Genomic DNA, 20,276 nt, shown 5'->3' on the forward strand with positions numbered 1-20,276 from the left:
TACCTATAAATAATCAGCATAAATAATTGAGTCTTAGTGGTCTAAAGTAACCACAGGTTTTGCATTTTAAATCCAGTGTTTACATGTAAAGCTATGGCTATAGAATTACACTGGAGTCATGATGATTTCATAACTTTTTATTTTCTGAATTTTAAAACCACCTTCCTTTTGTAATTTCCTATTTAACTTTTGTTATGTCTTTGAGGATGCGGTGAGAAATTTAACAACTTTCTTCGGCCTCTTGTTTACCTGGTATTACTGTAAATTTTATTAAAGTATATTTTCTTTTGTCTGTAGTTTTGCCTAATGAGCAGTGTACTTGATCTTACTGTATGCCTAAATTATTGACATGGATTATTTATGCTTTAGGTGTTTATACTCAGTTAATCCTTGCAGAGGATTCTAGCTAACAGTGTTGGAGAGGTTCGTAGAGAAAATTCTCTTGTGGTTTTGGGGATGATTCGGTGTCCCTCCCCTTAGTTTTCCCCTGGTTCCATCGCCTCAGCTGCACTGCTGAGTCAGTGCTGTAGATATGATGGGTGGGGAAACCAGATTCTTGGTCTATCGGGTGCCTGCCTTTCCCCTGAGGAGCCTGCACTATCAGCCGTGGGTTCAAAGCTTTCATGCTTTATTTTCTTTAGTTATGTAGAATTGTCCGCGTGGGAAGACAGAGCCTGCAAGGGCAAGTGACTTGTCTTCCCAGCCCCTCAGCTTGCATTTTTGGCTGGTGGACTAACGATCACGCTGTCATTGATGAATGTCGGTGCACCAGTGTTCATACAGTATGCTCACTTCATGGGGATGTTTAGCTGTCATAAGGCAACCCTCTAATTCTATCAGTTGCACATAGATAGATGAGTCCCTCCTGCTTGAAACTGGATTAGGAGAGTCAGTTTCTAGAGGTATGAAAGACGTTTTGAGCATCAGTGCCAAGAACTCGTCTCAGATTCCTGGTGCCCATCGAGAGACCCTGGACAGGTGTTCTGACCTGACCTCTCCATCTCCTGTGTTGCACTGTGGCCTTCCTGACAGGCTAGTATGAGAGATGTCCCTAGCCCATCGCGTAGTGGTCACTGTGTCCTTCACATGTGTCCAGTGTGCCTTTCCCTCCTCCCAGCGGGTCTGCTGTCCAACGGGACAGACGTCAGCTATTGATCCTCATGCCACCTGCTGCCAATGGAAAAGCCGCCCTCTTCGGTCTTTCTTAAAGGTCATGCTCTAAAATTATCTCTCCTTACATCAGTTTTACACCAGGCAAACATTAAGCCTTCATTCCGTCAGTGTAAAACTCACACCGCATGTAAATTAATTGGGGTGGGGAATTGAATCCCCGGCAGTGGCAGCTCAGGGGCTTGCCCTGGGTATAGTGGGGACACAGCCTCTGAGCCTGGCCCTGGGGACTCTGCAGCAACCAGCAGCTGTTGGTTTATAAAAGCAACTTACTGTGAGGTGGGGTGTGGTCGGCTGTGATATTTATGCTTTGTGACTGCCATTTGGATTTTTAAATAAAGTTCATCCTTGAGAATAGTTTTATAGGAACGGAAAAATTGCAAAGCTAGTGTAAGAAATTCCCAGTTTCTTTGTAACATCTTACATTAGTATGGTGCATTTGTTCAAATGAATGAGCCAATATCAATACATTATGATTATTTAAAGTCCATGGTTATTCATATTTCCTTAGTTTTTACCTAATGTGTCTCGTCTCTCCCAGGGTACCATCCAACCCCACATCACATTCGTCGCCATGTTGCTTTAGGCTCTTCGCGGCTGTGACTTTTTCATAGACTTTCCTCGCCTTTTAGGACCTCGACCGTGTTGAGCAGTTCTGGTCAGTGTTAAGTAGGGTGCCCCGCTATTGGGATTTGTCTGATGTTTTTCTCATGATTAGACTGGGTTTGGAGGAAGAAGACCAGAGAGGTAAAGACCATTTTTTTTTTTTTTGAGACGGAGTCTTGCTCTGTCACCCAGGCTGGAGTGCAGTGGCCGGATCTCGGGTTCAAATGGTTCTCCTGCCTCAGCTTCCTGAGTAGCTGGGACTACAGGCTCATGCCACCACTCCTGGCTAATTTTTTTTTTTTTTTTTTTGTATTTTTAGTAGAGGCGGAGTTTCACCGTGTTGGCCAGGATGATCTCGATCTCCTGACCTCATGATCCACCCACCTTGGCCTCCCAAAGTGCTGGGATTATAGGCGTGAGCCACCGCGCCCGGCCAAGACCATTCTTATCATATCACATCAGGGGTACATACTATCAGTAAGGCATCACTATTGGTGCTGACTTGATCACTGGCTGAGGGAGTGATTGGCAGTTTTCTCGACTGTGAAGTTCCACCCTCCCACCTTCCTATATTGTATTCTATGGAGGGAAGTCACTAGGTGCAGCCTCCACTTAAGGAGTGGGGAATCGTGTTCCTCCTCCCTGAGGGTGGAGTATCTACATAAAGTATTTGGAATTTCTTCCCTTAGGAGATTTGTCCCTTCTTTACTATTTATTTGCTTATGTGTTCAATCATGTATTTATATAAATATGGACTCATGGATATTTATTTTATACTCACAGTCATAATCCAATGTTACTTTATTGTTATAAGTTGGCTGCTGTGTCCCTTCAACATACCCCCATCATTGTGAGGTCATGAATATTTTTATCGCATTCTTACCTTCTGGCACCACAGGAGGCTCCTGGCTCGTTTTGTATGTTTCCTGCCCTAGTCCATGGGCAAACTGGCCATTTCTCCAAGAAAACTCTGGTTCTTTTGGTTGAAGGTTGGCATTAGAAACCAAACTCTGGGTGCTAGGTGTGCTTGTTATTATTGGGTGGGGGAGAGAGCTTTGCTTGTAGGTTCCCTCAGCTGACAAAACAATGAAATACACTGGTTCCTCTTTATTCGCAGTTTCATTTCCATGGTTTCGGTTACATGCAGTCAACCATGGTCCAAAAATAGTAAATAGCAAATTTTAGAGATAAACAATTCATACTTTTTTTTTTTTTTGAGATGGAGTCTCTCTCTGTCACCCAGGCTGGAGTGCAGTGGCGTGATCTTGGCTCACTGCAAGCTCCACCTCCCGGATTCACACCATTCTCCTGCCTCAGCCTCCTGAGTAGCTAGGACTACAGGCACCTGCCACCATGCCCAGCTAATTTTTTTAATAGAGACGGGGTTTCACCATGTTAGCTAGGATGGTCTCGAACTCCTCACCTTGTGATCCGCCTGCCTCAGCCTCCCAAAGCACGGGGATTACAGGCGTGAACCACCGCGTCCGGCCAACAATTCATAAGTTTTAAACTGTGCACTGTGTGATGAACTCTCATGCAGTCCCGCTTCGTCCCGCCTGGGACCGGAATCATCCCCTGTCCAGCATACCCAGGCTGTGCACGCTGCCTGACATTTAGTCACTTAGCCTTCTCAGTCAGCAGGACGACTGTCACTCTAGTGCAGTTCTTGTGTTCAAGTAGCTCTTATTTTACCTAATGAGGGCCCCAAAGCCCAAAAGTTGTGATGCTGGCAATCCAGATATGCTGAGGAGAAGCCATAAAGTTCTTCATTTAAGTGAAAAGGTGAAAGTTCTTGACTTCATAAGAAAGAAGAAATTACATGTGGAGCTTGCTAAGATCCATGGTAAGAATGAATCTTCCATGAAATTGTGAGCAGTATATTGTTATAATTGTTATATATATATATATATATATTTTTTTTTTTTTTTTTTTGAGATGGAGTTTCACTGTTGTCACCCAAGCTGGAATGCAGTGGCATGATCTCGGTTAACTGCAACCTCCTCCTCCTGGGTTCAAGCGACTCTCCTGCCTCAGCCTCCTGAGTAGTTGAGACTATAAGCGTGCGCCACCACTCCTGGCTAATTTTTTTGTATTTTTGGTAGAGATGGGGGTTTCACCATTTTGGCCAGGCAAGTCTCGAACTCCTGACCTCAGGTGATCTGCCCACCTCGGCCTACCAAACTACTGGGGTTACAAGCGTGAGCCACTGTGCCCGGCCTAATTGTTCTATTTTATTATTAGGGATCATTGTTAATCTCTTACTGTGCCTAATGATAAATTTTATCAAAGGTATGTATGTGTAGGAAAACACATAGTATACGTAGAGTTCATCATTATCTGTTCTTTCAGGCATCTACAGGGGTGTTAGAATGTATTCCCCACATATAAGGGAGGATGACTGTATATGAGTGTATACCAACACATGTATATACACATACCTGTAACTATTTCTATATATAACCATCAATATTCTGTTAAGGTAAACATGAGTTCATAGTGATGTCTTCAGTGCCAATCCTTTGCAGTGTGGATCAGTCCAGCCTCCTCCCCTGTTCCCACTCCAGCAGTGAGAAACTGGTTCTCGCCATCTGCCATCCATTTGCTTAATGGTCAGTTCCAGAATGTGTGAGTAGTGGTATCAGAACTATTAACCACTGCCCGCCCGGGAAACAACTTTATCAACTAGAGTTCAGCACTGATGTACAGCTTCTTTGGCCTTTAGTATTACAGACCCCATTTATTATCAGAGTTATTTAAGTCAGCACCTTTTCCCCCCAACCCCTTTCAGTGAGGTTGTTTCATGGATTGTTTTTGTCACATTTTGCAAAATCGGGATCCTGAGATCCTCCCACCTTTTAAATACTTTTTAAAAGTTAGCTTATCTGCAGATTAGCTCTGTGGCCTGTACACTTCAGTGGGTTTTGACAAATGCATGGTCATGTATCCACAATTACAGTATCATAAAAATAGTTTCAGCACCCTGAAAAATTCCCTGGACTTCACTTACTAAATCCTTCCCTGTCTCCCTGAACTCTTACTGATCTTTTTCTCTATTACTACAGTTTTGCCCTTTCCAGAATGCCATGCCATTGGAATTGTGCAGTATGTACTTTTTCAGATTCACTTATTTCACATAGCAATATGCGTGGAAGATTCATCCGTATTGTCTAATGACTGGGTTCGTCATTTCTTTTTACGGCCAAATAACATTTCATTATGTAGATGTACCACAGTTTGTTTATTCATTCACCCATTTAAGGATACCTTGCTTGTTTATAGTTTTTGGCAATTAAAAATAAAGCTGCTATAGACATTCACATACAGGTGTTTTCAAATCAGTTAGGTAAATACCTAGGAGTATGATTGCTGGATCACAATAACACTATGTCTCGTTTTGTAAGAAACTTTTAAACTGTTTTCCTAAGTGGCTGACTCTTTTACCTTCCTACAAACAATGAATAAAAATTCCTGTTGGTCTGCATCCTCACTAGCAATTGCATCCTCATCAGCAACTGACATTAAATACTGTCCATTTTTGGATTTTAGCCATTGCGATAGGTGTGTAGTGGTGTCTTATTGTTGCTTTAATTTGCAGTTGCCTACTGGCAAGTGATATTGGCCATTATTTCATATGCTTATTTGCTGTTCATATATCTTCTTTGGTGATGTTTGTTCAGATCTTTACCCTCTTTTAAAGTTAGACATTTTGTTTTCTTATTGTTGAGTTTTACTTTTCTTTATACAATTTGGATACAAATTCTTTGTGAGATATGTGTTTTACAAATATTTTCTTTCAGTCTGTGACTTTTCTTTTTCTTCTCTCAACAGTGTCTTTGAAGAACAGAAACTTTTAATTTTTCTAGAGTCTAACTTAGCACTTTTTTTCTTACATAGATTGTGCTTTAGGTGTCATATCTAAGAATTCATCACCAAACCCCAAATCACCAAGATATTCTGTGTTTTCTTAAAGAACTTTTATAGCTTTGCATTTTACATTTAGGTGCATGTTCCCTTTTGATTTAATTTTTTGAGTAAGGTGTAAGTTTTATGTCTGGGTTTCTTTTTTCTTAGCATATAGATGTCCAGTTTTTCCAGTACCATTTGTTGAAAAGTCTTCTCTTTTTCCATTGAATGACTTTGTTTATATTTCAAAGATCAGTTGACTATATTCATGGGCTTTATTTCTGGGTTCTCAATTCCATTAAATTGATCTCTTTGTTCTTTTGCCAATATCATGTTGACTTGATTTATACTATTTTTATTGTAAATCCTTAAATTGGGTATTGTGTGTGCTTCAACTTCTTTTTTCTTCTCCTTTAGCATTTTGTTGGCTGTTCTAGGTCTTTGGCCTTTTCATATACATTTGAGAATCAGCTTATTGTTATCTGCAAAACAGTTTTTTGGATTTTGATTGGGGTTGCATTGAATTTATAGATCTAGTTGGGAAGAATTGACATATTAACAATATTGTCTTTCAGTCCATGAACATGGAATATCTCTATATTTATTTAGGTAATCTTTGAATTCTTTCATTTGAGTTTTCTAGTTTTCTGCATATAGTTCTTATACATATTTTGTCAGATTTATACCTAAGTATTTCATTTTCTTGGTGCAGTGTTTAATGGTACATTTTAAATTTCAAATTCCAGTTTTTCGTTGCTGGAATATAGGAAAGCAATTGACTTTTGTATATTAACACTGTATCCTGTGACCTATACTGGCTTATTAGTTTGGGAGTTTTTTGACAGTTCTTTGGGATTTTGTACATGAACAATCATGTTATCTGTGAACAAAGACAGTTTTATTTCTGACTTTTCAATCTGTGTATCTTTTATTTCCTTTTCTTGTCTTATTGCACTAGCTAGGACTTCTAATATGATGCTGAACAGAAGTAGTGAGAGAGCATGTCCTTGCTTTGTTCTTTTTTGGGGGAAAGTGTGCAGTATTTCATCATTAGGTATGATGTTAGCTTTTTATAAACATTTTTTATCAGGTTGAGGAAGATAATCTGTGTTCTTAGTTTGTAGAGAATTTTCTTTCATGAATGAGTGTTAGATTTTGCCAGATGCATTTTATGCATCAATTGATTTGATATGATTTTTCCTTATTAGCCTATTGATGTGGTATATTGCATTGACTGAGTTTCAGATATTCTTTCAGTCTTGCTGGGGTTGAAGTATACAATTCTTTTCATACATTTTTCGTCTTGCTAATATTTTGTTGAGAATTTTATGTTCATGAGAGATCTTGGTCTGTAGTTTTCCTTTTTTAAACTCTATATATCTGGTTTTGGCATTAGGATAATGCTGGCCTCCTAGAATAAATTAGGAAGTGTTCCCTCTGCTTCTGTTTTGTAGAAGAAATTGCAGAAAATTGATACTACTTTTTCCCTCAGTGTTTAGTAGGATTCGTCAGTGAAATCACCTAGGCCTGGTGCTTTCTTTTTTGGAATATCATTAATTATTGATTCAGTTTCTTTAGTAGCTATAGACCTGTTCAGATGGTCTAGTTCTTGTATGAGTTTTGGTCATTCATATCTTTCAAGGAATTAGTCCTTTCTCTAATTTGTCAAATTTATGGGTGCAGAGTTCATAGTATTCCTTTGTTACCATTTTAATGTCCGTGGAGTAATATTGGTAATCCCTTAATTTGTTTCTGATATTAATAATTTGCATATCCTTTTTTCCGAGTCTATTTTTCTCTATTATTTTTTGATTTTCTATTCAGATTTCTGCTTAATTCTTAGTATTTTCTTTCTTCTGTTTGCTTTATGCTTGGATTACTCTTCTCTCTCTAGTTTCCTAAGGTACATGCTTATAGTATTGGTTATAAACCTTTCTTCTTTTCTCTTATAGGCATTTAGTGCTGCAAATTCTCTTTGAGTATGGCTTTTGCTATACACGGCAGAGATAAGTTGTATTTTCATTTTCATTTGGTTCAAAGTATATTTTCATTTCACTTGAGACTTCTTTAAAACCATATGCTATTTAGAAATGTGTTTTAAAATCTCCAGATACTTGGGAATTTCCGTCTTTTTCTGTTGGTGATTTCTAGTTTAATTCTACTGTGTTCTAAGAACATACTTTGTGTGATTTCAGTTCTTTTAAATTTGTCTAGGTGTGTTCTCTGGCCATGAATGTGGTCAATGTTGGTGAATGTTCCCTGTGAGCTTGAGAAGAATGTGTATTCTGCTGTTGTTGGATGTAGTCTATAGATGTTGATGATGTATCAATTACTAAGAAGAAAATGTTGAAGTCTTCAACTATAATAATACATTTGTCCATTTTTCCTTTCAGTTCTATCGGTCTTTGCCTCATGTGTTTTGATGCTCTGTTTTTAGGTGCATACATGTAAAGGATTGTTATGTCTTCTTGGAAACTGACCTTTATATCATTATGGGATGCTCCTATTGATCTCTGATAATTTCCCTTGTCCTAAAGTCTGCTTTCTCTGAAACTAATATTGGTACTCCAACTTCCTTTTGATTAGCATAGCGTGCTATAACTTTCTTCATCCCTTCACTTCTAATCTGAATCTTTATATATAAAGTGGATTTTTTGTAGACTACATGTCGTTTTCTTTTTATTTTATCTACTCTGATAGTTTCTGTCTTTTAGTTGGGCTATTTAGGTTTTTACTTTACAGTGATTATTACATTGTTGGATTGATGTAGTTAAAAACCTCTACATGGCTGGGCACAGTGGCTCATGCCTGTAATCCTAGCACTTTGGGAGGCCGAGGTAGGTCAGTCGCTTGATCCCAAGGGTTCAAGACCAGGCTCTAAAGAATAATAATAAATAAAAATAAAAAAATGCTAGATGTGGTGGTGCATGCCTGTAGTCTCAGCTATTCGGGAGGCTAAGATTGGAAAGTCACTTGAGCTCAAGGAGGTCGGGGCTGCGGTGAACCATGATCTTGCCACTGTATTCTAGCCTGGGCCACAGAGTGAGACCCTGTAATTTAAAAAAAAAAATCTACTAAGTTTGTAACATTTTTTGTTGTTGTTCACTTCTTTCCCTTTTTTCCCCTGCCTTTTCTGGTTTGAATAGAGCATTTTTAATGAATCAATTTTATCTCCTCTTTTAGCGTATCAATTATACTTCTTTTACAGATTATTTTAGTGGTTGCCCTAGAGTTTTCACTCTACATTTTCAACTACTCTCTATTCACTCTCAAATAACAGAATACTGGTTCATATCTAGAATAGGTGCTGTTTGGGAAAAAAAATTCTTAAACTGTGTTTTTCCTGTGCTCTCACACCACAACAATGATCAACACAAAACACTTCTGTGACCTAAATTGTGGGGGTTTTCCCCCCACACAGCAAGGAGTGGCCACCAGGTGCTCATTCTCTAATTTAATTTTAACATCATCTACCTGGAGATAGCTTCAGACCTCACTGGTGCAGGGCCTGGAACCCATGGCTGCCCCCTCTCCCAACACTCGTCCTAAGTCCAGGCCTCTAGGACTTCTGACCGACTAGCTTTCATTTGGGGTTCCCACAGCCTTCTCTTTGGGTTCAGTTAATTTGCTGGAGCAGCTCCTGGAACTCAGGGAAACACAACATTTACTGGTTTGTCATAAAGGATATCAGAAAGGACACCGATTAGGAGATGTGTAGGGTAAGATGTGGGGAAGGTGTACTTGGGTTCCATGCCCCCTTCAGGACGCCACCCTTCAGGAGCCTCCGCATGTTCAGCTATCAGGAAGCTCTCTGAACCCAGTCCTCTTGGGTTTTTATCGAGGCTTCATTATGTAGGCGTGATTGATTAAACCACTGGCTATTGGTGATCAACTTAGCCTTCAGGCCCTCTCCCCCCTGGGGTTGGGGGATTGGGCCGAAAGTTCCAACTCTCTAATCCTGCCTCTGTCTTTCTGGTGAAGAGCCCCGTCCTGAAGCTGTCAGTCGATATTAGCATCATTAGCAAAAAAACAGCACTTTGAGGATTCCAAGGATTTTAGGAATTGTTTGCCAAACAAAGAGGTCAAGACCAAATATTTCACAGTATCACAGATACCTTGTAAATGAATATTCTCTGTTTTCTTCTTCCATTTCTTACGACATTGCTATCGTTCATTGCATTTATTTATATGCTGTAATCACTCAATAGATGTTGACTATTATTACCTTAAAGCGAAAAGTATCTGAGACAGGTCTCAAGCAATGTAGAGGTTTATTTAAGCAAGGTTAAGGACACATCCAGGAAAAAGGAACAGAAAGCCACAGGAACAATCTGTGATCTGTACTTTTTCCCAAGAGGATTTTGAGGGCTTCAGTATTTAAAGGGGAAGAGCGGGCAGGAGGGGAAGGAGGGCGGGTGTGGTCACATCACTGAATCCACGTGTTGCACGTGAAAAGGAGGGGACATAGGAATAGTCAATTATATATTCATCTAGTGCTCAGCAAGTCGACACTTTACACAAGATAAAGTAAGCACAGAGCAGCACTTGTGGAGACGGCTGGCCTCTGTCTGGCCTTTCATCTTTGCTGTTTGCTGGGCAACAAAAGGAAAGGCAGCTTCTTGCGTGGCTCAGCTTCCAGTTTAATTTTTCCCTTTGCCATAGTGAGTTAGGGTCCCGGGATTTATTTTTCTTTCATGTTACTTTAAGAAAACAGTTATCTTTTAGATCAATTAAGAATAAGAAAATATATGAGGGATTGAGGAGATGTTGGTCAGGGGATAAAAAATTTCTGTTAGATAAGAGATCTCTGTTCAAGAGATCTACTGTACAATGTGGTGACTATAGTTAATAACAATATAGTGTATTCTTGAAAATTGCTAATAGAATATATTTTAAGTGTTCTTAATACAAAAAATAAGTATGTGAGGCAGTGCCTGTGTTAATTAGCTCAGTTTAACCCCTCAACAATGTGTGCATATTTCAAAACAACATGATGTACATAATACATATATATAATTTTGTCAGTTAAAGAATAAAATGAGTTTATATTCAAATTTTTTAAAAAGAATAAGAAAAATAAGATTTTATTTTACCTTCATTTATTCCTTCTTCAAAGCTCTTTTCTTTCCTTACGTAGATCTGAGTTTCTGACCTATTTCATTTTCCTTTCTTCAAATAACTTTTTTTAAATTTAAATTTAAATTTTTAGTTCTGGGGTACATGTGCAGGATGTGCAGGTTGGTTACACGGGTAAATGTGTGCCATAGCGGTTTGCTGCACCTGTCAGTCCATCACCTAGATATTAAGTCTGGCATTCATTAGTGATGTTTCCTAATGCTTCCCCCCCACCCACTCCCCCAAATAGGCCCCAGTATGTGTTGTTCCCCTCCCTGTGTCCGTGGGTTCTCATTGCAAAGAACTGCTTTTAACATTTTTTACAGGTCACATTGCTGGTGATGCAGTTCCTCCATTTTCCTTTCTCTAAAAGTCTTAATTCTTTTTCACTTTTTTTTTTTTTTAAGACAGAGTCTCACTCTTGTCACCCAGGCTGGAGTGCAGTGGCATGATCACGGTTCACTGCAACCTCCGCCTCCTGGGCTCAAGCGATTCTCCTGCCTCAGCCTCCTGAGTAGCTGGGATTATAGGCGCCTGCCACCATGCCCAGCTAATTTTTTTTTTTTTTTTTTTTAAGTAGAGACGGAGTTTCACCATTTTGGCCAGGCTGGTCTCGAACTCCTGACCTCATGATCCACCTGCCTCGGCCTCCCAAAGTGCTAGGATTACAGGCATGAGCCACCGCGCCCAGCCTGTCTGGGCCTGGCAAATTATGTGTGGGATAATTTTGCTGGATATAGATGTCTAGGTTGGTGGGATTTCTTCTTTCATCACTTTAAGTACTCCACTCTCTTCTTGCTTGCTTTTTGATGATAAATCTACTGTAATTCTTTTATTTGTTCATCTATGGTAAGGTGTTTTTTTTAATCTGGTTGCTTTCAAGATCTTCTCTTGGACTTTGGCTCTCTGCACTTTGAATGAGATGCCTCAGTGTAGAGTTTTTGGTAGTTGCCCTGTTTGAGTTCTCTGAGCTTCTTTGATCTATGGTTTGGGGTCTGTTTGGAAAGCTATCAGCTTATTTTATTAAATAAAATAAATTTAATTTATCATTATTAAATTACATTTGGAAAGTTTATCGGTTTACTGATATTACTTTAGATGTGTCGTCTGTTCCATTCTCTTTTTGCCTTTTAATATTCCTGTTATACATATATTACACTTGCTGAAATTATAAAACTGTTGTTGAGTGTTTTATGGTGGTTTTTGTTATTTTTATTTTTTCTCATTCTTTCTTGCACTTTAGTTTGGGACATTTGTGTTGACCTATCTTCAAGCTCACCGTTTCTTTCCTCAGCTGTGTCTGGTCTACTTATGAGCCCATCAAAGTTAATTTTCATTTCTGTTACAGTGTTTTTAATTTCGAGCATTTCCTTTGGTTTTTTTCTCAGATGTTCCATCTCTGCTTACATCACCCATCTGTTCTTGCATATTTGTCCATTTTTCCCACTGCAGCCCTTAGCATATTCATCATAGTGGTTTTAAATACCCCATTTAGTCATTCCAAATTCTTCGCTGTATCTCAGTCTGGTTCTGTTGCTTGCTCTGTCTCCTCAGACTTTTTTTCTTTACCTTTTACCATGCCTTCTAATTTTTTGCTGAAAACCAAATATAGTGTATCAGGTAATAAGAATTAAAGGAATTACTTTAATTACCTTTGAGGTAATTACCTGTGAGGTTTCGTATTAATATGGCTGGTATCAGGCTCTTAATATTTGCTGTGGCTGTAGGTGCCAGAGGGTTCAAATTAACCTGTTTCTCTTGTTTTTGTCCTTTTCTTGTCTTTGGACTTCCCTAAGAACGCTTTCTTGTGTCTAGCAACTCCTTCAACTGTAATTCGTGGTAGTTATACTGCAGCCCTGTTGCTGTGGTGGGAAGGTGTGTGTGTGATGTGTTTTACTCTGATGATGACATTTCAGTGTTTTACTGGGCCTGTGTCTCTGGGCTACCACCTTAACAAGCATTTCTTAGCCTTTTATTCCTGCCTTAGGGGAGACAGGAAGGCTGCAGGGGCGTGGGGTCAGGAAGATGCCTTCCCCCAGCTGGAGTGCCGTGTTGGAGACCAGGCCTTTGTTATGGAGCAGGTTCTGTTCTTTCCTCACTAGGACTAGCCTTTCCCTCCTCTGATACAGCCATCAGGGCTCTTAACCCTGAGAATCTGGTGATGTTCTTAGAGGCAAAACACACAAAAGTGTAGGGGGTCCCCCTAAAACTGCAGCCCCAGCAATCTCTCACTCTCAGGCTGGTCCACCCTCAGCCTCCAACAATTTGTCAGAATTAACGTTTGGGGGCTCCAACCGGGGGCTGGCCCAGCGGCATCTCTAGGTGAGCAGATCTCAGCCGGGACCCTCTGCATTCCCATCCCTTCAGATTTCCCAGTGGCAGTTTGTTCTGCAGCCTCAGTTCTCTGAAGGGTCCAAGAAAGGTTGCTGAGTTTCTGTTTGTTCAGCTTTTTTCTTGTCATAAGGATGGGAGTGACAACTTCCAGCTTTTTACGTGTTGGAACTGAAACTGGATGTCCCTGTTTGGCTTTTTAAAGATAAATTTGTTATTCCAGATGAATTTCTCACAGTGGTTTGTGTGTCAGAAATCTGGGCATGTCCGCTTCCCTAGCCCAGGGGCACAGATGCTCCGCTGTTGGATGGATGGCAGCAGTGAGTTTCAGTAGGGAATTAAATGGCGCTTGAACAACTCAGGACCTCCGTTCACTCAGCCTGCATTGAAACTTGCTCTACTTCAGAGGAAACTGAGGCTGTCTGAGCTTCTTGTTCCAAAAGAATGGTCAGTGCTTTAAAGCAGGGGTCTGGCTTGCCCTTTCTCTTTCTCTCCACTGGTCTCTAATGTGAAAACCCGAGTTTATAGAACATGGAGGCCTTCAGATTTCCATTCATCTGAAATGAAGTAACAAGCGGCCTGCCATTAACTATTTCTCGTGTCTTCAGTACCCATGGCGGTCGTAAGGGTCTCCCTGGCCCTTACTCTCAGGGCTCTGCCTTGGTTTGAGTATGAAGTGCAGATGTCAAAATGGGATGTTCTTACTCTTCATAGCTTCATTTTGACTAGAGTAGGTACTTTAGGTGGTATACAGTTGATCGTTGCTTTTAATTTTATGTGTGACTGTAAACAAATTGGCTTCTCTTTGGTAACAGTTTTGTAGAGGAAACGGCTATGTGATGGTAGATGTCCCTGGAGAAAGGGAGCAATCGGTTTGCAGAAACTGGTTTCTACCTAATCTTTGCCAGTTTGGGTTCACCTTTTGCACTAGGCCAACCAATAAGAAAATGTATGGGCCGGCCGGGCGCGGTGGCTCAAGCCTGTAATCCCAGCACTTTGGGAGGCCCAGACGGGCGGATCACGAGGTCAGGAGATCGAGACCATCCTGGCTAACACGGTGAAACCCCGTCTCTACTAAAAATACAAAAAAAAAAAACTAGCCGGGCGAGGTGGCGGGCGCCTGTAGTCCCAGCTACTTGGGAGGCTGAGGCAGGAGAATGGCATAAACCCGGGAGGCGGAGCTTGCAGTGAGCTGAGATCTGGCCACTGCACTCCGTCCGGGCGACAGAGCGAGACTCCGCCTCAAAAAAAAAAAAAAAAAAAGAAAATGTATGGGCCTACCTTGGAGAGCTTGTGGGTTCTGTTGCAGACCATTGTAGTAAAACAGGTATCACAATAAAGCAAGTCACACACATCATTTGGTTTCCCAGTGCATATCAAAGTTATGATTACACTAAGCTGTAGTCTAGCAGGTGTGCAGTAGCATTATATCTTTAAAAAGTGTACATACCTTAATTTGACTGAGGACAGTGGCTCACACCTGTAATCCCAGCACTTTGGGAGGCTGAGGCGCGCGAATCACGAGGTCAGGAGATCGAGACTATCCTGGCTAACATCATGCCCCCATCTCTACTAAAAATATAAAAAATTAGCCAGGTGGGGTGGCGGGCGCCTGTAATCCCAGCTACTCGGGAGGCTGAGGCAGGAGAATGGTGTGAACCCAGGAGGTGGAGCTTGCAGTGAGCCAAGATTGCACCACTGCACTCCAGCCTCAGCAACAGAGCGAGACAGTGCCTAAAAAAAAAAAAAAAAAAAGGTGTACAGACCTTAATTTAAAAATACTTCTTTGCTAAAATATACTGACAGAGAGACATGAGGTGAGCACAGGAGATGAGAAAAATGATGCTGATAGACTTGCTCCTTGCAGGGATGCCACAAACCTTCAATTTATAAACAACACAGTATCTGTGCAGTGCAATGCGGCGAAGTGCAATAGAACACGGCCTGCCTGCAATTACTCCTTCAAGTTTGTTGCTGGGAGTTTTCCATCAACATATGAAGAGTTCTCTGTAAACGAGGAAAATTTACACCTCTAATAGGAGTGTTTTGTTGCCTGTGAGAGCCAAGTTTGGGTGGACTTCCAGAGATGCTGTCATGAGGTTTCTCATGACACCCTCATCTCACCTTGAGAGCTGGCCGGAGTGGGTGCTAGTCTGTTCATCTGACCACAGCCTCCTGCCTCCTTCTGTGGGTCAGTGCTGAGAATTCTTCTCTTTGTCCCACCCGGGTCGTCTGAAGGCCTCTGGACCTTGCTGCCATGACACCTTTTGCCTCTTTGAGGTGGGTTGGCCTCAGCAACCGTTAAGTTCAATTCTGCGTGAGCCAGTGGCAGCTCTTTTTGCTTTAGGGCCATTCCCCATGTTTTCTAGATTAATATGGAAACATTGTTGGAGTGATATTATATTGAATTTTTCTATGCTATGTCTAATGCACTCAAGCATTTTAATAAGCCAGCAGTTATGATAATTTCAATGGGAGATTTGTGTTCCATTTGGCATATGTGATGAACTTGAATTTGATTGAGTCTTTGAATGCAACTCTCGAGAGTATCAAGATCTAGTTCTTTAATGCTTTGAGGTCTGTACCTGACTATTTTGATTTGAATATTTCTTCGTTTTAAAATTATTCTATTTACCAGGACATTTGAAAGGGAACAGTGTTTTGCCTGTGGCTTTCTAATTGACCTAATCTGATTATTGTGTGTTTTTTATGAAACAGTAGGCAGAATATGTCAGCAAAGTTTTAGGTACAGCAGGCTTAGCAACTATGGTCCTACAAATTAAATGTTATTTATGGTAATAGCTATATGTAGTTTTATGGGTTTTACTTAGAATAACATCATTGTATCTGGTATTTGAATCGGGCAGTAATTGAGGAATGCATTTGGGTATAAATTTAGTTCTATACTCACATTGCTATTTTGTATAATTATAAAGCCAAAGGCTTCATCCTTTATTTCCTCTTTAAAGCTCCATTTGAAGTCTTACTTTGATGTTATGTTTAGTAAAATATTTTTAGTAATTTGGCATATATTTGTACCAAAAGAAAAAATAACTGGCCTTTGTTTAGTTCTGCTATATGACAGGCTTTGTAATATGTAATAAGACAAATTTATAATATTTGTTTCCCCCAATGATTTTGTTACCTCTTTATCATATACTAATTTGTCTTGTAACTTAGGTTTATGTGTCTTCTTTTTAAAAAGAAGGAATTGAGGTTCCCAAAACATAGGAAATTTTTACAAACTGGCTATGTGACAAAGTAGCAGAGTTATTATCTGAACACATATTTTTCATATTTTTTGACATTTACATTGTGGATATCTCAACTATAAACACAAGTAAAGAGAGTCACATGTTGAACCCTAGGCATCCATCACTCAGCTATAGCTGCCAGCCACTCCTGGCCATTCTTGCGTCATCAGTACCCCACCACTTCTCCCTCGGATGAAGAAAGCAAGCTTGAGATCTCACATTATTTCATGTCAAAATACATACATGTGTACCTCTAAAGGAGAAGGTGGCCCTTATTTTTTATTTTGAAAATGATATAGTCACAATGCCATGGTCACAACTAATAGATACCAATAATTTGGTTTATCATAAAATATCTCATGTCCAAATTTCTGTGTGTCTGTCCGTTTCTCTCTTTTTGCATTGGGTTGTTATGTCTCTTAAGTCTCCCTGTCTCTCTTCTTTATTTTCCCTTGCTGGCCCCAGTGAGCAGGGGCCACCAGAGTTCCCATGTCTCTTGATTGTCCTTCAGGAAATAAGCCACTTGAGATATACAACTAAATGGTGATATGTTACAGTCAGTTTAAACCATTCTCTGTGGTTAAGGCACCTGACCATCATACTGGTTCACTTATTTCATTTTGCTTTTGATTTTAGGGATTTTAATTCATTTATGACTTAATTTTGTTTCATAATTATATAAGACATTTACTGTTACAAAGTCAAATCTACACAATAAAGTGTTTTCCCCTGAAAATCCTAGTTGTCATCTCTATCGTGTTTGTATTCCTTGCCTCCCCACCCCCAGCCCCTGTAGTAACTACTCTTAGATTTTCGCTTTGTCCTTTCGTTTCTAAATTATAAGCAAGCACATATGCTGTACACATACTGCATGTACGTGTGCCTACCCTGCAACGTTGTTCCAGCCTTTGGTTTGATAACTTAGGGATATTGCCTGGGGTCAGTCCGTAGCGGTATATAAAGACATTTCTTATTCCTGGTTACTGCATAATGCGGTTTATCATTTGTCTTTCTTATGTGCTTCTGGTAGTATTTATATGTAAATATTTGTATTTTATGTAGTTAAGTTCATCAGTCTTTCGCTTATTACTTGGGACTGTGAGTTGTAGGAAATATTTCTCAACTTTCCGGTTAGAGAGGAATTCCATGTTTTCTTCTAATACTTAAGTGGGGTCCCTCTGTCTCCATTTAAGTTTCTAATCTGTTTGGAATCAGTTCTGATATAACTGGTGAGAAACAGATGTGTATTTTTCTTTTTCCATATGGCCATCCCATCTGGTTTCATCAGTACTACTTATTAAAAGTTTATGTTTCCCTCAATTGTTTTAAATGACCCCTTTGCAATATACTAAATTAGCATAGACAAATGTGTGTGTTTCTGGATATTTCTGTTTGATTTTATTGGTCTGTCAATTCATGGGCCGATATTATACCATTTTAATAGTGGGGCTTTAAATACATTTTAATATCTGGAAGGGCGAGCCTTCCTTATTGATCTTTTATGGAGTTTCTTTTGTGATTCTTGCTTGGTTGTTCTTCCAGGAACTGTATAATCAGTTTGCCTGGCTTCTACGAGACCATAATGGTTTTAAAAAAAATCTATATGGCATTAAATTTATAGATTAACTTTAGGAGAATTAACATCTCTTTACTGTTGTATCTTCTTATTCAAGAATATATTTCTTTCAATTTATTCAAAATACTCTTTACTTTCACAAGCATGTCACCATTTTCTTTCTTTTTTGAGACAGAATCTCACTCTGTCACCAGGCCGAAGTGCAGTGGCGCAATCTCAACTCACTGCAACCTCCACCTGCCAGGCTCAAACAATTCTCCTGTCTCAGCCTCTCAAGTAGCTGGGACAACAGGTGTGCACCACCACATCTGGCTAATTTTTGTATTTTTGGTAGAGACGGGGTTTCACCATGTTGCCCAGGGTCGTCTCAAACTCCTGGACTCAAGCGATGCACCCGCCTCAGCCTCCCAAAGTGCTGGGATTACAGACGTGAGCCACTGCACCTGGCCTTCTATTACGTTTTCTAACTGGTTATGTATGTTATGGATAAACATTATTGATTTTGGTATACAGACATACCTCAGAGATATTGCAGGTATAGTTCCAGACCAGTGCGATAAAGCGAGTATCACAATAAAGCAAGTCACCAATTTTTTAGTTTGCCAGTGGATATAAAACTATGATTACCTTATACTATTGCCTATTAAGTGTGCAACAGCATGTGTCTAAAAAATTACATATATACCTTGATTAAAAATACTTTATTGCTAAAAAATGCTAACAGTCATCTGAGCCTTCAGCAAGTTGTCATCTGTTTCCTGATGGGGGTTCTTGCCTAGATGTTGATGGGTGCTGACTGATGGGTGGTGGTTGCTGAAGGTTGGGATGGCTGTGGCAATTTCTAAAAATAAGACAGTGATGAAGTTTGCTGCATTGATTGGCTCTTCCTTTTACAAAAGATTTCTCGGTAGCATGCAATGCTGTTTGATAGCATTTTACCCACAATAGAGCTTTTTTCAGAATTTTAGTCAGTCCTCTCGAATCCTGCTGCTGCTTTATCAAGTAAGTTTATATCATATTCTAAACCCTTTGTTGTCATTTCAGTAATGTCTGCAGAATCTTCACCAACAGTAGATTCCATCTCAAGGAACAACTTTCTTTGCTCATCGGTAAGAAGCAGCTGCTAGTCCATTACAGTTTAATCATGAGATTGCAACAATTTAGCCACATCTTTAGGCTCCACTTCTAATTCTCATTCTCCCGCTATTCCTACCACATCTGTGGTTACTTCCGCCACAGAAATTTTGAAAACCTCAAGATCACCTGTGAGGACTGGAATCCTCTTCTTCCAAACTCTTGTTAATGTAGCTATTTTGACCTCCTCCCATGAATCACAATTGTTCTTAATGACATCTAGAATGGTGAATCCTTTCCACAAGGTTGTCAGTGTACTTCACCCAGATTTATGACAGGATCACTATGGCATCTCTAACTTTATGAAATGCATTTCTTAAATAATAAGACTTGAAAGTGTGTTACTCCTTGACCCATGGGCTGCAGAGTAGATGTACTGGCAGGTGTAAAGATGACATTAACCTTCTTGTACATCTCCATCAGAGCTCTTAGGTGTATTGTCAATAAACAGTAATATTTGGAAAGACATATTTTTTCTGGGCATTAGGTCTCAATAGTGGGCTTGAAATATTAAGTAAACCATGCTTTAAACAGTTATGTTGTCATCCAGGCTTTGTTGGGCCAGTTCTGGTACACAGATGGAATAGATTTAGCATCATTCTTAGGGGCCCTGGGACTTTCAGAATGGTTGATGAGTATTGGCTTCAACTTTAAGTCACCAGCTGCATTAGCCCCTAGCAAGAGAGTCAGTCTGTCCTTTGAAGCTTTGAAGCCAGGCATTGTCTTCCCCTCTTTAGCTATGAAAGTCCTAGATGGTGTCTTCTTCCAATATAAGGCTGTTTTGTCTACACTGAAAATCTGTTGTTTGTGTGTATCCACCTTCATCAGTTATCTTAGCTGGATCTTCTGGACAACTTGCAGGTTATCAGCATTTGCTGCCTCAGCTTCTTAAACTTCAGGAACCAACCTCTGTTACCTTCAGACTTCTCACCTGCAGCATCCTCACCTCTCTCAGCCTCATTGAATTGAACTGAAGAGAGCTAGGGCCTTGCTGTGGATCAGATTTTGACTTAGGGGAATGTTATGTCTGGTTTGATCTTCTGTTAGACCACTCATAGTTTCTCCATATCAGCGATAAGGCCGTTTTCTTGATCATTCATGTGTTCAATGGAGTAGCACTTCTAATTTCCTTTGAGAACTTTTCCTTTGCATTCACAACTTCCTAACTGGTGCCAGAGGCCTAGCTT

General features: G+C 40.0%; 1 protein-coding gene across 2 annotated transcripts in view; it reads left to right on the forward strand.

The window, feature by feature from the left end:
* The window catches only part of FAM189A1 (family with sequence similarity 189 member A1), a 466,288-nt gene that overhangs the window by 265,081 nt on the left and 180,931 nt on the right, over window positions 1-20,276 (forward strand). The window lies entirely within an intron of this gene.

The sequence above is a fragment of the Trachypithecus francoisi genome, unplaced genomic scaffold (assembly GCF_009764315.1).
Source record: "Trachypithecus francoisi isolate TF-2019V2 unplaced genomic scaffold, Tfra_2.0 Lachesis_group3, whole genome shotgun sequence".
Lineage (NCBI taxonomy): Eukaryota > Metazoa > Chordata > Mammalia > Primates > Cercopithecidae > Trachypithecus > Trachypithecus francoisi.